This window comes from Tribolium madens, unplaced genomic scaffold (genome assembly GCF_015345945.1).
Source record: "Tribolium madens isolate multiple individuals breed KSU strain unplaced genomic scaffold, Tmad_KSU_1.1 Scaffold_20;HRSCAF=117;Tcas5.2_LG4, whole genome shotgun sequence".
NCBI classification, from domain to species: Eukaryota; Metazoa; Arthropoda; class Insecta; order Coleoptera; family Tenebrionidae; genus Tribolium; species Tribolium madens.
In genome coordinates, this window is record NW_025400985.1 from 9661636 (window position 1) to 9679143 (window position 17508).

The 17508-nt window shown below is 31.3% G+C and overlaps 1 protein-coding gene across 2 annotated transcripts in view; it reads right to left on the minus strand.

Moving 5' to 3' along the window:
* Positions 1 to 12436, minus strand: part of LOC123005446 (leucine-rich repeat-containing protein 24-like) — a 147750-nt gene extending 135314 nt beyond the window's left edge. For both annotated transcript variants that reach the window (XM_044399205.1, XM_044399202.1), the window contains exon 1: positions 12198 to 12436. The gene's annotated coding sequence lies outside the window, so the exon portion shown is untranslated. The remainder of the gene's footprint in view (positions 1 to 12197) is intronic.
* Between the last annotated feature and the right edge of the window lie 5072 nt (positions 12437 to 17508).

Sequence of the window (17508 nt, forward strand, 5' to 3'; positions counted from 1 at the left end):
TCGAATCCTGATTGAACATAAATAACCGTTTAAGCTCCCAATAAAGTTAATTAAATTGAGTATTAAATTGGTGTCGCGTCTGATATTCGTATTAGTTTATTAATGTCTAAATTGGTCGAGGATGGAAATAAATTTGTTTCGAGATAAGGATATAATTTTAATTTGGAAGCGCCAGTGCATGAAACACAAATTGATCCTGTTCTCTGGCCTGTTTATCCGAATGCAACCCAGATGTATCCATCCTAATCTTGCGTCGTAATTAGCCAGCTCCAGCATGCGCCCCTAAACACCTCTAATTTTAGTTGGTAATAACGCGAGACGCGGTCATGTCGGATCCTTCGAGCTGTAGTATATACCGGAAGGACCGCTGCAGAGATCCCACCTAATGACACTCTTTCCCTCTTCTGCCAACGATAACAATCAGCAATCAGCCCACCCGCTTGCTGACGTGTAATTTGTTGATAATGGGAGATTACTAATAGGCCAGCAAAAATAACACTAGATGCTATTACATTTAATTTTTGATTTGTTTTCGCGTCGATCTTCAACGTCTACAAAACTCGAAATTCGCAAAATCCACTAATTAAAGCCGCTATTTTTGCAGATTTTGCAGTTTCTCGTCGAAAGTTATCATTAAGATCTAGCACCGTAATCAACACGAGTTTTTTCGCGTCGAACTCATTAGTATGCTCTGTGAAACGATTTTTCTACTCTGTTTTACATTGCAGTAACTAATTTGATGATCGTGTGATATGCACGTTCTGGCGTTTACTGTTGGCGCTAAGTAAAAGCGGTCATTTAAATGCGGAAACATCAAACAACAATAATTTTACATTGATAATCGACATCACTAGATTATCAACGGTTCCCAATAGAGATTTCAGCACCAAAACTGGTTATATTATTACACAGAAATTAGTCACTGTAATGAAGTAATTACACGAGTGGGAAAGAAAAATAGGAGAAACTAGAGGGTATAAAACTGACCCATAACTGGGAACTGTAGAAACAACATTACTGGCATTCTAATAACAATTAGAGCGTTTATTTTCACTTTGTACTACAATTCAACAACTGGGAAACTTGTTCTGGTTAAAAGCCAAGTCAAATTCTATCTTGCAAGAAAAATAGAAAGGATAATTTAAAACGGAGGGCATTTTAACAGAAATTATGAAGTTTATATAGTTATTCTTTTTGCGGTAAATTCAAGCTGCTTATTACGCAAGACAAATACTACTAAATGTACCACTCTGTTTCTTTTGTGTAATAAAAATATTGAAAAAAATTAAAATTTGAAAAACCATTTAAGTATTATTCATTTAAGTATTTATAATACACAGAAAGCAAAAAAACATTCATAACTAGCCTTTAATCTCTTTTCGTCAAATAAAAATTTTTCGATGAAAATGATATTTGAGAGTGATTTAACAGTCAAATATACAATTTAATTCATTATAATTACCTTTGAAAATTGACCCATTTAAACATTGTTATTTAAATACCAATATAATAAAATAATATTTGGTTATATGGCGTAATTCATTATTTAAATTTGATATTGAAACAATGCCAAATACGTGTATTTACTTTCTTTTAATTAGACAAAAGTGTATCAATTTTTTTAATATAGTAGACAACACTTGTTATCGAATTTTTAACATTAAACCAAATACATATCGCTGATTATGAAGCAACCTTCGCATTTTAAAATTGGTCTTAAGCCGTAAAAATAATTTCATTAAAGTAAAAAACTTGCCTATTGTTGCATGCTTATCCAATTTCAACGAACAAGTTGAAGTCATAATGGAGCCCCAAACTTGTTTAACTTCACAACGACGTTGAAAATAAATTTAAATTGAAATGAAGCTTGCAATAAAAATAAGTCTTTAGGTCAAACTTGAAATTAACATTAAGTTGGAGAGAATCTACTACAAAAGACAATGATTTGCTAAAAGAGGATATCAATATAGAGATTGCCTTTGCGTTGTAATAAAAAGTCAAGCAAGCAAATACTTTCATATACCATCAATGATAGATGGCCGCATTTTTAATTAAAAGATAATGCGTGGCGTGAGACATTGTACCTTCCAGAAATACAAAATCTCAAGAACATAATAATGTTCTCAATCAACTTTAAATTTTGAATCGTTTTTCGGTGTCTTTAAGCTGTTGTAAATGTCAGTTTCACGCTTAGGACGTTCAATAATCACTTGCACTACATAAAACAACCACAAGCTGTCCAGCTCCATCCAGTGGAACATTACTCAACCCTCTACCGCATGCACACGAGGAAGTTAGTGGAAGAGCTTCTTAGTGGTCGTCACTTGGCCTCACCTTCATTTAAGACTGTTGACGGTCATGGTCTAATGAATCCAAGTTGTTGTCAAACAGTGAAACTCAAACGCACCAAATTGTGAAACAAAAATCGAAGTATTGTGTAAGAACATTGCACCACTTGGCAATAAAAAGAAAATCGATAAATCAATAAAATAATTTTACCAAACAAAACCGTCATTTCAAGCTACAATAGAAAAATTATTTGAAGCACCGTACACGTATTAAGGTAACAAGGGAAAACAGTGAATTTATGAAATTCTAAAGGAGCAATCGCCGGGATCTTATAACAAAACATTGTTTAAATAATGAGATATGCTTAAAAGAAACAGGAACTGAAGCGTGTAATTTAAATTCACTACTTTTTTCGCTCGAAAGATAAATATTCCATGTTATGGCTCCCCGTTTTATATTCAGACAAATAGCCCATGCGATAAGGGAACACTGCATTTACTAGAGCTTACAACGCAACTTGTATTACTTACTTGTGATGGTCATTACATGAGTCATGTAACTACAATTTGATTATCCTAAAGATACATATAAATCGGGAGAATCAATTATTTTCTATTCAGACCATTCCTGTAATTTCACAAAAACGCTATGAAGAATGAATAAACGAAAATTGATGAGAAAACACCAACTTACAACAATCAACGTGAATGTTTATTCATTAATACGAAATTAACTACCCTTCGGTACCGCTCGCTGAGCTTCCGACCACATTCACATGACGCTAAAGTGGAAATAATTGAACCAATAGAGAGTGGATTAAGCACAAAACTGGCAAAATTAATTGAAAAGAAGTTAACATAATAGTTAAAAATGCAAACAGTTGGTATACCTACTTCGAGTATACTGACCGCCAAAATTAACCGAACAACTAAAATTTTGAGATGTTTCACCCTGCACTATTTTTGTTATTCTTTGTCGGATTTCGATAAATTTTTGTTCTAGTTAAAGAACGAACTATACAGAAATTTTGTAATTTAATTCAATTACATTTCTAGTTTTGTCTTGTAGATAATAAACCTAAAAGACGAGATCACAGTTTTTTTACTTTTCTTATACTGAGCTGTAGTATGCAACAGAGACAAAATTAAGTTTTTACTTATTTCAGATTATTGCCCGGTCTTTTCTGAATGAGGACCAATTTGTTTCAAAATTTTATCTTCTGGTGCCCCAAAGATACAAAGCATTGAAAAAGACATTGCTTTTCTATAATGTTACTAAATATTCGTTCAAAAAGTAGACTACATAAAAAGGTAGTTAAACCGAAAATTATTACTTATGTCACCAAAAAAGCATAATTACGTCTCTGAACACAAAAGATCTGAAAAACAAATTATGTATCCAGTTCAGTACAAGTAAAACGATTAATTATTGGAAGCTTCAATGCGCCTATTTTGACGTTTTGACATTTGGCCTACTTAATACAAACATTCATTGAAATTGCTTATATATACCGGGTGTCCCAGGCAGGCTTGGATATAGGACATTAACATGGAAAATTAATTTTAATTTTTTTCCGGCTGCAGGAGTAACAGAAATCAAAATCTAATTAATGGAGCTTGTAGTGCTCGACAAGGGCTTCTTATCGACATTTTTGTCGATTCTCCAATTAACTCCATTTAGACGAAAACGGCCCTCAAAAAATCGAAATTTGAATTTTCCGGGTTAGCGTTACTACTATACCCAAGCCTGCCTGAGACACCCAGTATAAAATTATAGAAAATGTAGTACATATATAGCTAAAAAAAAAAATGGGCAATAATCTGAAATCAGTAAAAACTTAAGTTTGTCTCTGTCACACACCACAGCTCAGTATAAAAATAAGTAAAAAATCACAGTGACTTCGCCTGTTAGTATCAATCACATTTAGAAGACAAAACTATAAATGTTATTGAATCAAATTACAATGATCTACAAAGTTTTTTCTTTAAGCCAAACAAAAATTCGGCGAAATCTGACAAAGAATAACATAAATATTGCAATGTGAAAAATCGCAAAATTGTAGTTGTCCGCGGTTAATTTTGGCGGCCAGTGTATATGAGAACGTTTCATCGATGATAAAAAGGCGTATTTCCGGTGAATTCCACCCGTCGTAATTATAACTTTAATTTTTCGCGAAAAAGCTCCTAAATAAGAATAGTCAATTTCACTTATAAACATTAAACCATTCAAGAATTCAGCTGGCGTTTTGCTGATTTTGCTCAAGAGAGGACATGTGACGTTTTTCAGGGTGCGTTCTTTTACGTCGTAATCTAGGATAGTATGCGACCGTCGTAAAGGCCGAGATTGGGGGGAAAGAAAGCAAAAACCTTAATAAAATAAACATTGCACTGTAGCGTTCAGATCGCAGAGGAAAATAACAAAGTATCTTATCTATCTCTGTACCGTCAGTAGATTGGATTAACTTTTCCAAACGCCTCCGTCTTTGAAATTTTACCGACGGTTAAAGAGTATACGACCGGCTAATGATCTAGGAGTTGCTGATATCTGTTTTTTGCGATAGAGGGTTCATATTGATTAAGATGTTTTGATAAGATGGGGGTTGGAGCCCTGAGGGTTCCCTGGTTACGCCCTGTAATGAGAATCATCTTGCACCAATAAAGCCTTGTCAAAATTACAAAAGAAATCGCCAAGCTAAATTAAACTATTAAATTTTAATCAATCGCCCCTTTGAAACGCAATCCTTAATTAGCCACGTTTTGTAATTAAACTTAATATTTCATCAAAAAGAATTTTCATTATCGTAGCGAAAATTTCAAATTCAAATTTTATTCCACCTTCCACGACAATTCCTGGCATGTTCATCACACATGCAAATTTACTTTGAGAAATTATAAGCAACGAAGATATTTACACCTCGCTTAGCAGCTCTTAATGGTAATTTGCCATTTAACAGTAGGCAAACTATCAATTTAATGCCTGAAAGAGATCATAACCCACATTCACTCACTCACGTAGAAGAGCAATAACTAAAAATTCACACCAGCAAAATAAAAATAGACAATTTAATCCGCTTACGCCCAGTATATTTACACAAGTATTCTTACATGAAAGATGAAATCTATGATTCTCTTTCAGACGCTTTTTTATCATTGTACAAAGTCGTGTTCAAAGAGCTTACTTCAAATTGTAACTTTGTAAAATAATAGCAAATAATTTATTTTACGCTTCAAATAACTGGCAAATTAATGTATTCTGTGGAAATTCACAAAAAATATAATCACATCTTCACTCTGAAATTTTCAACGTAGAGCGTTTGTATTTTGTAATCTCCCAGCTCATATATTAGAGTCATTTCAGAAACGCCATTTTTTTTACAAAGAAATTACATCTTCAAAGCAGTATCGTCTCGCACCAGTCACTTTTACTAAAATGGAATAATACCAAAACATCAAATATATAAATTAATTACCCACAATATGTACATTGAAACGAAACCAAAAAGCAGAGCTTTGTATTTTGGTTTTGTGAAATGTGGAAATTTGTATTTATTTTTATACAATGTTTCATTCATACATTTTAAATATTTTGCGTTTTTGTTAGTTTACAAATAATTTTAATCTACATATAATTAATGTTAAAACTTGCATTTAATATTTGAAAATGTTTTTGTATTAGAAATTAAGCTCACTCAAATAATATAATAGTTAATTTTAAACGAAATTTACTCGTACAAGGAAATTTATATCAAGTTAATACTTGATAAAATTAACTATTATATTATTTGAGTGAGCTTTGTATTTATTTATAGTAAGTATTAAGTTTTTTCTTGCCTTGAAACATTCTAATTGATGTAAATGCAATAAAGTTAATTAACCTTTAAAGCAGTTTTTTTCTTTAAGTCGAGCGTTTCTTAATGAAGTAATTGCTGTTTATTTTTATTATAATTTAATTCTTGATACCGTTTCAAAATACAAAAACAATTTTCTGGAGTTGGCGTCTGCAATAATATTTTACTGCAGAGTTCTCTTGCGTCATATTCCATATTAAATAAAATTTGTGGGTGTTTTCTTTAAGGCTTAGCTTGTCGTAAATTTACGTCTCTCTTCTAGAAGTTTTAGGCTGATCAGAGATCGTACTCGTTATTCGCAGCAATAAAACCAATTTAATTGCTTGCTTTAGTTAGACATCGTGCATGCAAACCATCTAGTTCATCAGATAAATTTACTGCAACGATAACGATGTTTAAAACAAAGCGTTTTGTAATGGAATTCAGCGTCATATTTGAGTCAGATGAGATTAAGTCGACAGTGATCTATGTTTGTTCGCTTATTAATAACAAGCTCGTCTTAAGCCGATCTATTGGAGACACGGAATGAAGTTTAGGTCTTGGAGTGCCCTCGCAAAACACGCTTTACTTAGGCCCTTCCAAATCCAGATTAAACTCTCCTAAACATGTTGATCAAGAATCAAGACCGACTTTTGGTGGTTTCATTTCGACTGAATTGCGTAATTTTCAGGCGCATGGGGACATAACAGTAAGCTTATCGTTAAAACTCCGGTGAATCTAGCTCCATCGCCACCGGATTATTAAATATGTATTACTCCGGAGAGTTGCCGGACGACGAACAATATTTCATTTAATTGTCAAGGGTCGATATCTTGTGCCAACGAAACCAAAAACTTAATCAAAGTAAATCCCATTTAGAACTTAATTAGACGATAATATCTCTATTCCTATTAAAACAACTTTTGCAAGTATATTTTTCTCTAGAAAAATATTGAGATGATTTTACCGTGTTGCCTAATGCGATTTCCTTCATAATTCAAGCTTTTGACGAAATTTCCGCCATTTCTGTTACGAGAAAGTTTGGCGGTGGCGCGAATTCAATAAAGGATAATTCGACGTGATTGCGACAATTAAATGTTTAATTATTAAGTAGCTGGAAGTTCATCTCAGATCATAATAAATCGAAGCTGAAATAACTTTTTAGATCTTCGATATTTTCACATAGGTATTTCGTACGAGCAGAGAATACGATAGAATACAATAAAATATTGTGGTGAAACTTTTGACAAAGTTACTTCGCTCATTTCACTCAAGAATAGACGAAGCTTCAAAAATTTTAAAGGCCGCTATCGAATGTGACACTAATGTATCAGGCCTCCAGTTATTCGACCCATTACAACATGATTTTCTATGGAGTTACCTATTATTTTGGTTTTTGCTTTCATCAGCTTCGAAAGCTTTATAGCGAAATTTCAGAAATATTGAATTACATATCTGAAAAAACAAATCTTAAAGATTGACAGCTGGACTTTGAAGCTAATTTTTGAGTTTGCGGAAACAATAAATATTTTAGGTGATCCAGACAATTAAAATACAATCGGTCGTTTGTTGTGGTCTTGAAATTCGAAAGTACTTTGTTTTGTTAAGAGGCTAGAAAGCGCAGGTTCCCATATGAATTTCAGGACAAAGTTTAACATACATACTATTATATTTTTTGTCTAAATAGCCATTTTAGCACTTGAATAATTATACAGATGCCACGCCATCGATACGAAATATAAAAAATGTTTACAGTGTGTTAGTAAAAGCATAAAATAATATGCTTGTATATTTGTGTAAATAGTGACTATTTATAACAAACTGTGTAATCAGTGAATAATTAACAAATATACGTAATAATTAATAAAATAATCATTACAGTGTAACAACATACAGTTGTGTTTTGTATAATTAAGTAAATAGAGGCAGAAACATAGGTCACAACTTTGTCAATTGTTGATTCTCCTAATGAACCAAAAAAAAACGTTTTCTAAAGCTTGCTTTTTAGGCTAAAAGTCACAACAACTTTTAATTAATCTTCACGCTTTACACTTGGATAATGAGGCGTACTTTTGCTCTGTATTAAGGTGTCAGTCGCTTATTTGTGGACTTTAAAATTTATCCAATAACGCGGCGAGTGCAAACTTAGTAAGCAATTAAAGTTTTTCCAGATTTTCAAACTGATTATCAATTAATGAAAATTTAAATGCTTAAATTTCTCTTTTTTGTTGGTTACTTGAACAGAAACTTAACAAGAGGATTTAATAAGGTTATAACTTTGAAACGTACAAACCTAAATAATGCATTTTAAAGTTTTGAGTTTTAAAAGATAAATGCAAAGAGACTGATAAAGAGAGCAGAATAGTATTTACCACAAATAGTAAAGTCGTGCAAGAGTTAAAACTATTTTATAACTTTAAAAGTAGTAATATTTTATAGTAGTTTTATCGTCTGTAGTGAATTTTAACTTCAAACTGTCAAAAATAAATTTCAGTTGACGCTCTACATAAAGCATGTACAATGGAGAGCATTAAATTTTGGCATCCTAAAGATAAGTATTTATTTAAAGACAGACGTTGTTTGAAATAATAAAATAATGAGATATATGCACTAATATCCATACTGAGTTTTGGTGAACTAAAACTTAATTAGAATTTTTTGTAATCCCATCAAGTTCAACTTCAGTTAACACGAAGTCTTGATAAATTTTTGTTGTAATTTATAAAGACCAATAGAAGTTGAGTTCGGTGTTTGTGGAGTATAAAGTATATGAAGGAGTTTGAAGTGTTTATGGTTTGCCGGAAAAGTTATGGTAACAATTTTTTGAGACTGGAGGGTTAATTGATTGCTTAGAACAGGCAACTTGACATTAATTCAGAAACTTTTTCTCGAACGAAACGAGTTAATTTCTAAAATTCGGGTCAAATTTGTCTTAGCTAATAGTGATTAGTCCGATTAGTGATGAGGATTTGGGTTAAAGTGCTATTTTTCAAACGCGCAGATGTCGAGAAATGGAGAGATACACTAATTGCTATGAAGTTTAATTTCCTTTGTATTTTAATTAATATTAATTTAACGTTTTGTCTCCTTCAAGGTATCTCAGAATTTACAAAAGCACTTTCTGAACGCTTTTAACTTCTCGACAAAAGAAAAATTATTGCAGAACCGAGGCTTTTGTGAAGTTTCAGTTAACGTTTCGGTAAATAATTCAGAATTAATTTTTAACAAGCTTCCATGTAATTTCACCGAGGAATGTTCACCTCATCTAATTAAATACTACATCAAAATACGCCTGAAGTGTTTATAGAATCCGCTACGTGGTTGTAAATAATACCCGAGAAAAAAGATACTTTTTGATCAAAATTTACTTGATTTTTAAAGGATCATAATTCACAACTTCGTCTCATTTATCATAACGAAATAATTTCTGTCTACATTTTTAATGTTTTTGGAAGTAATTTCATAATAAGACCGTTTTCTTTAGGGTTGTTTCCTGCTCGTAATTCTTCCAGGTATATTCTAAGTTCTGCGCCAATAAATTGATATAAAAGCAGAGCCGTCAGGGGATTCTTATAATTAAATTTAGTCGTTACGCAAATTAGGTACCGCGAGAAACACGAGTTTTTCACCTTGTAAAATATTCCACCTTTTTACGAAACGGAGGGGGGAGTTTGCTTCGAGGAGAAACATTATACACAAAATACTGAATACTTTTGAATATATTTATTTTATAAAACAGAGTGATTAAAATTGTATTATTTAAAGTACCTAAAAGTATATAAATATAAAGTAAAAAGTATATAAAGTGTAATAAAATATAAGTAACTAGGTGCGCGACTTATAAACAGTTGAGAAAATTAATTCTTCTATTCTCTGTTTCACAATGCCTTCAACTTCTACAACTATACAAAAAGAAAAACTAGAATAATAGTAATCACCATTTATTCCTCTCATTTATGTGCTTTCTCAGTTTATAATATTAAAATATGAAAATTCGATTTAATATCTGTTTCAGGTCGTTTTAAATTAGATGTCAAGAATATCAAAATTACGATAATCTCAATCGAATCATTGCATAGTTGCATTATTAAAAACGAACTACTTACTAATAATTTATAAGAATCCTTTTATTAGAGGAAATCACAAAATTTAAAAAATTATCTACAAATTCTTAGTTTTAAACTAGGAACAATTTCCTTAGTCATAATAATAATCTGAAATTCAAAAAATTATTTTGCTTATTTTGCACAGTACCTATACAGGGTTAGTCAAAAGTACTATACAGTGTGCGAAATCATCCAAAAAGCGTTTGCTTTTTGAGCATTTAAAAAATATTTGACTTAGTAATTTTTCCAATTTGAAAATAAAAAAAAGTGAAAATAAATCGCTATTACGTTAAATTTAATTAATTTTATTGACACTTTGGCGCAATTTATTATTCACTGCTGGTTACAATCAATCTTATTATAAAAAAAAAGTGCTAAAGTTTGTTTCAAAATATATTGTAAAAACTTCGATGCGCGAAAATGTATTCGGCGCATTCGCGTAAATGCAGCACTCGCTCCTGCCCCAAATAATGTGCTCATGCACTAAAACTGTCTTCTCACATAAACGATAATAATAAACTATTAATTTCAAAAAAATTGTTGACAGTCCGAAATATGATATCCACTATTTTTTTTTAAATAGGGCTTTGATACTTTAATAGTAAGAAAAAATTGTTCTCTTTTGTAGAATTAAATTACGAGCTAAACGTCTTTAATTTATAAAAAGTCATTAAATATGAACTAATGAGGTGTGTTGTGTCTCTTATTCCCTCTGTTGATAAAAATGACATTTTAATTACAAGTCTCCGCCCTCTCCACGCGACGATTATCAGGTGAACCGTTCTAAATAATTACGTTAAGTGTCAAAAGAAAAGTTAATGACAAGCAATTTTTTTCAATAAAACGCTTCGTTATTATAGAAAAACAAATCAATTACATGCCTTCTTAATCCCCTCTTCCTTGTACTTAATTATTTTAATTTCATGTCGTATTCTTGTATCTAACACATACCCATATCTCAGTCCCCTTTTATTGTCATGTCCTACTTTTTACAACCAGCATATCTTCCTGAGAAAACCAGAGATACTAACTAATTACCATTTAATACTTCCCGTCGTGATTACATTAACAATTTAGAATCACTCTTTGATGGTAATGGCAAAAATTCTCTAATGAGAATCAATAACTCATAATCGTTTGTAAAAGGTGTAAATTAAAAGATTTACAAAATGCAAGTATTGCTTGGAAACATTAAGTCTGAATTATTCATGAAGCATTCATCAATCCTATCTTCGCATCTATTACCTCTATTATCCTCTGAATCGAAGAAATATTTTTATTGACATAAAACATGCATCTCGAATGATATGATATTGACAAATCAAACATCAGTTTAGTCAGTTGGAAAACCGATTAAAATGACTAACTAGATTATTTCGAAAATGTTTATCGAATCAATCCTGAAGAGAAATTGTAAAATACGAAACGAATACGCCAATAAGTAAGGACTTATTAGTTTATGCAAAACTAGAAAGCCCTGCACTTGACATATCAAATTTGATTTGGCGTCAGAAACCGCCATAAAATTTACGGTAATCCCCCAAAAAGTGCTTTTTTCTGTAGCATCTGATAACATGAGGCAGCGTCAATTTGTGTTTTTCCGACTTATTGGAGAAATGTTTTTGTTCATTTTTGACATGTGATGTTGACATTCGGTAACTTGATTTTTTTTCAGGAGTCAATAACCGGGTGTGATTTTCGGTCTGGTGCAGCCGGGCCTATTACCCACGAAATTATTCCATTTCACAACAAAAGGTGTTTTCGGTCAGCTCCCTTTGATCTCACACACAGATCCAATTCCAAGCAAGCAATCCTCTTGTTGGTAATTAAAATCGATCTTTTTTTAATGGACAAAATCGTGAAAAATCCAAATCAACCCCTGGTATTTTCCAATTAACATTCGCGCTTTTAAATTAACAACACAATTAACATCAACAGTTGGAAGAATGCAGACAACTTGGCAACGATGCACTAACCTTTCTTATACAGATTGAAACGCGTCCGAGGAGGCGATGGTGCAAGTTCAAAACAAACGAAGTGCAACAACACAACTAGATCGAGATTTTTATTTGCAATCACCGGAATTCACAACAACAAATCGGTTTTCCCGAACGGAATAAAATTTATGCAACTTTACGATTTTTCCCAAAATGTTTAAATACACGGAAACACGATTTCAGGCCGGTAACACTGCACTACAACGCGTCCGAACTGGAGGCGCACACACGATTGGCGCCCGAACATGAAAGGTGGAATACTGCGGCAACGACAATGAACGACAAGAAGCGGATCTAAACGATTACACCGCCTTATGGGCTTAATTACGGACAAAAAAATTCATTTCGAATTATTTTAGCCCGAAAAAAAACACTTTAGAAACTAGAAACTAGGGAGTTTCTGGCAAAGTACGTGTTAAGGTGGCAATCCTTGATTTCTTGCCAATAAAGCCGATCAAGAAACCGGTGACCGACATGTCATATGTCAAGTGGTCATTACTCATTATTTTTAGTGTCTAGTGTTTCTGAAGATTCGTTTTTTATAGTTAGATATAAGAAAAATAAAACTGTAAAGTGATAAAAAGTGAATTTCAAACGGTAATTGAATAAAACCCAATTACAGCAGGAAAATCTACCACCTGTACATGTTGGATGTCAAAGCAAGAGATGCAAGGAACGATGGAATGGTGGAAATTTAAGTACAAATGCATGTTTCACCACTTTGTACTTGATTAACCCAATTCTGGTCGTTTGAGAGCGAATGTTTCCCCTTCATTACAAAAAAAGAGTTCCCAGTAGTTCTGTCGACCTACAATGAGATTTAAAAACTTCCAATTCTCATAATAATACAAGAGTTGTAAACACAAGAAAGAATCCGAAAGTAAACTCGAATAATCGTAGAATTCAAAATATTACGTAAACGGAACACAACACAAAAGTGAAATAAAAAATTCTATCACAATGTAAATTGAAACAATTAAGGGGTCTCTAAAGATGGTAGCCTTGAAGATTAATTTACATACAGGCTGTCCCAGCGAGTTGAAAAAGTCCATTAGTGACCTTTAAATAGTAAAATTAAAAAAAAAAAGTATATAAGACATTGAGTCGATCGCCTAAAATTATTTTCAACTATACAGCATGTCTCAAAAATAAATTACAATACAAACTTGTTTTTTTTTTAATGAAACACCATATGTGCACATGCACTTTTTAAAAATTTATTACACAAAAACTAAGACATCTAGAAATATTTTTTTATTACCGTAACGAAGAAGGTACAAACTACATATAAGGTTGTAACATTTTTTAGTGTGTTGCATTTGCAAAGATAAAAAAATTAAATCGTTTGTTAAAAGTTCAATAACTTAAAAAGATTTAATGGAACACCTTTTTTAGGGTATTTGCATTTAAAATATTATTAAGTTGTTTTTATAAAATTATTTACTTTTAGGTGTTTATAATCAATAACTAAAAAGATATTTAACGTTAAACATAAAAAAAATAATTAGTAATTACTATTGTTTCAGTAACCAAAAAGTGCACAGTTGCACAAGAGATGGAAGAAATATCACTTAATAATCACCTTTGTGTTAAACTGACTATTATTTTTTTATTTTTAAAATAAAATAATTCGAATTTCAGTATTTATAACGACCTTTACAATCTCTGGTTAAATCAACGGATAAGTGATCAGTGGTGAAATTTCTATGGTTGCCATAGTATCATCAACAATGTCCAGATATTGATAGGCATTGTTGCTACAATTAATATTGAATGTTAAATATCTTTCATTTATCAATTTTAGACATTAAAAGTTTATTTTTTAGACAGATAATTTGTCAATCTATTAAATACAAAAATAAAAATAGGCTGTTCCATTTAAATTTTTTAAGTTATTTAAATTTTAACAATCTTCTTAATTTATTAATTTTTACAAATGCAAAACACCAAATTGCTACAGCTTTAAATCTTGTACATTCTTTTTTGCAGAAGTGAGAAAAAATTTGTTCTAGCTGTCTTAGTTTTTGTGCAATAAGTTTTTAAAAAGTGCATGTTTTCGTCAAAAAATAGTTATTTATTCGACGAGTGTGAGTGTAAATCGGACGATTTATTTGACCGAGTGAATTTTTAAACCACAAGTGTAACGAGTGGTTTACCATTCACGAGGTGGAATAAAGCGTCAGATTTACACTCAAACGAGTTGAATACAACATTTCGAATTAGACTCAACAAGGCTTAAACGTGCTTTAAATCTGTTAAAAATAATTTGACGTTTCGTATTGAGAAATGCCAAACAGTTGTCAAAACTTTCTTACACGGAAGAAAAACCATAAATTTTGACAGTGTCGAAGAATAAAAACATTTTATTTCCCAAAACTAAACGAAATCGACTAATAAAAGTTTAGCTTAGAAACACTGTTTTAAAAGGCTATATCCAAAAAATTTTAAAAACCACAAATTTGTATCGTAACTTATTTTTGGGACATGCTGTATGGTTGAAAATAATTATAGGTGATGCACTAGATTAGTATCTATCAATGTCCTATACATTGTTTTTAATTTTACCATTTAATGGTCATTAATGGACTTTCTCAACTCGATGGGACAGCCTGTATGTAGATAGGTAGTTCAACCACACCACTTAAATGTCATGTTTGAGTGAATTTGTCAATTTGACATTGACACTAACATTATTGTCGTCGTTGAAAATCTTTTTATTATAATTTGCAAGTATTTTTCGTTTATTGATTGATTTATTGCTTTTGTTCTGCGTCTCATTAGTTTCTTTTAATAATTCCTTACGATGAAGTAACTTTCATGAAATCAGCCATTAATGCACTCGTGTTAACGTAAAAAATGAAATAATGAGGGGTCACTGATCAAAATTAGCCCCCCATCATCCTTTATTTATTCTGGGGCCAATCTTATAAAAAACCATTTAGTAGTACTTTTCATTGGGATAAGATACAACGAAGATGTCGGAACCTTGATACTGATTTGTGATTACTTACCACAAAACCGTTAAAAAAAGTGATGACAGAAATCGTATAATGGCACTACTTGAAATAGCAAAAAATACAAAAACCTGATCTAAATTTAATTATAACTGTCAAAAAAGGCACACATGGTGTAATTTTTTGAAAAATTATGGGCGACTCAAATAAGATTACTTAATAACAAAAGCTATTTTTCAACAATAGAAGTATTTATTAAATTAATGAACTCATGAAGAGGCTTATAAAATTTATGATAATAACCTGATTAGTTATTACTAAATTGGTGTTTATGTGGTTGTATGGCGTTCAAATGAGACATGGATGATGTTTACAAAAATATGTATTTACGCAAAGAAAGTCAAGGTTGATATAAATTACGAATCCGTTACGAATACATTGGAAGACAAGTGTGAGACACGAGAACGCAGTCAAAATTGTAGAAATGTTTTTCCTTAATAATACACCAATGCGACAGTTAATTAAAATAGTTAGACAACTAGTAGCGGTATGTTGATTATATTCTAACTATTGTTAGATTTAAATACACCCTTGACAGCCGTTATTAATTTCCCACACTCGATTATTATAACTGCCAGCAATCAGTAGCAACAGCAACATTTAAGGAAACTAAATTATTCAATAACTCTCCCTCTTATCGACAAAGCGCAGCATAAAGAAAAGGAATCTCGTTATTAATATTTTCAGTTATTAATAATCTATTATCCAATCTTTTTGCTGTCCACTTATTTCGTTAGAATTTATTTTTCTCATGTCTGTTTGTGTACGAAAATAAAAAGGTAGTGAAACAAAGTTTGATCGTGACTTTTTCATTATCTTTAGTTTCGTAAAAAGTCTATTGCTTTTCCATGGAATGTATTTTACTATCAACTTTCGTAAGTGCCAAAGCAAACGAGTTTAGTGAACTTATTTACTTTACACTTACGACGACAAAGAAATAAATATCATAAGTAAAAGAAACATTTGTGTTGTTTAATTAGTACGGAGTTATGACAATTAGGTCACTGCAGGATCCTACTGTTTGATTAATTAAAAGACATTTTGCGTAATTACAACTTCAATACAACGAAGTAACAACACTGTACTGTAAGAATTTTTACCCATCTATCACACTCAAGCACAAAATTTTCTCATTAATCATTTATGAACTAAGTACCTGCTATCAAATGATAACTGCCAACATTCAACATAAATTATATGCAAACTGCACACTGCTCGTAAAGTGTTCAAATTTATTTACCTAATAACTTTGCAGCTATTCACCAATGATTTAAATCTATACTTCCCGTCTAGTTTTCCAATTAACAAATTCTGAAACCTGCTGCATACGTTGTTATTAATTGATAAGTAAAGTTCAAATTAAAAACGTTAATGAAATGTACAGGGAAATAGAATCTTAAAATAAAAGAATCGCAACAGCGAAATCTGAAAAGTTAAAATATACACTTACGGAAAATCAATACATTAAAATATCAAAGAAAGAAAACAGATGCTTTGCTTACACAATAACAAGAACAATACAATACAATACACTGCAGGAAACTAGACCACTTGAGCACAAGTGAATTTTCTATACGAAACCAAACCAAATCTTCGAAACTCCTATTGACATAATTTGCTTCAATTCTATACCGAAGGACATTTTAACATGAGTGATTTTGATAAAAATCATAATATAATAATTTTTCACTAAAAGAAATGACCCGGCAATATGTAGCTACTTGTTAGCTAATTGCAGAGTGTTGTTCATATCTCAAAACTGACGTGGATTTTTAAAGAAGACTATTGTTGTGTTTAAAGACGTTTCAAGTTATTTTAAGATAATTTTAATTGCACAGCTTTGTTTTAGAACATTTGGAGCACATAAATACATAGTTGTTTAATGTAGTCAGGTTTACAACAGTGAAGTTGAAAGGAACTTAATATAAAACTGATGCATCTTTTGTATAAATAAAATTAGTGTTTTTTGGTAGAGAAGAATTAGGACGAGAAATAAATACCGTGTATTATTACTCCTAAGTATACAGCGACGTAGCTAGAATTAAAAATGAAAAAATGTGAAATAGAAACTCACCTATTTCCATGAACATTATTAAACTGATTGATAATCTTATTTCTATCTAAAATTCTTACGATGTTAATATGTAATGGTTGATTCATCATTTTATATAGTTTTCGCTGTTTTCAGTCTTATAAAGAAGAAATAGTATAATGTTACTTTTGATTCTTATATTTAAACATGATACCAAGAACTGCTTATGGTGGGCCCACAAATT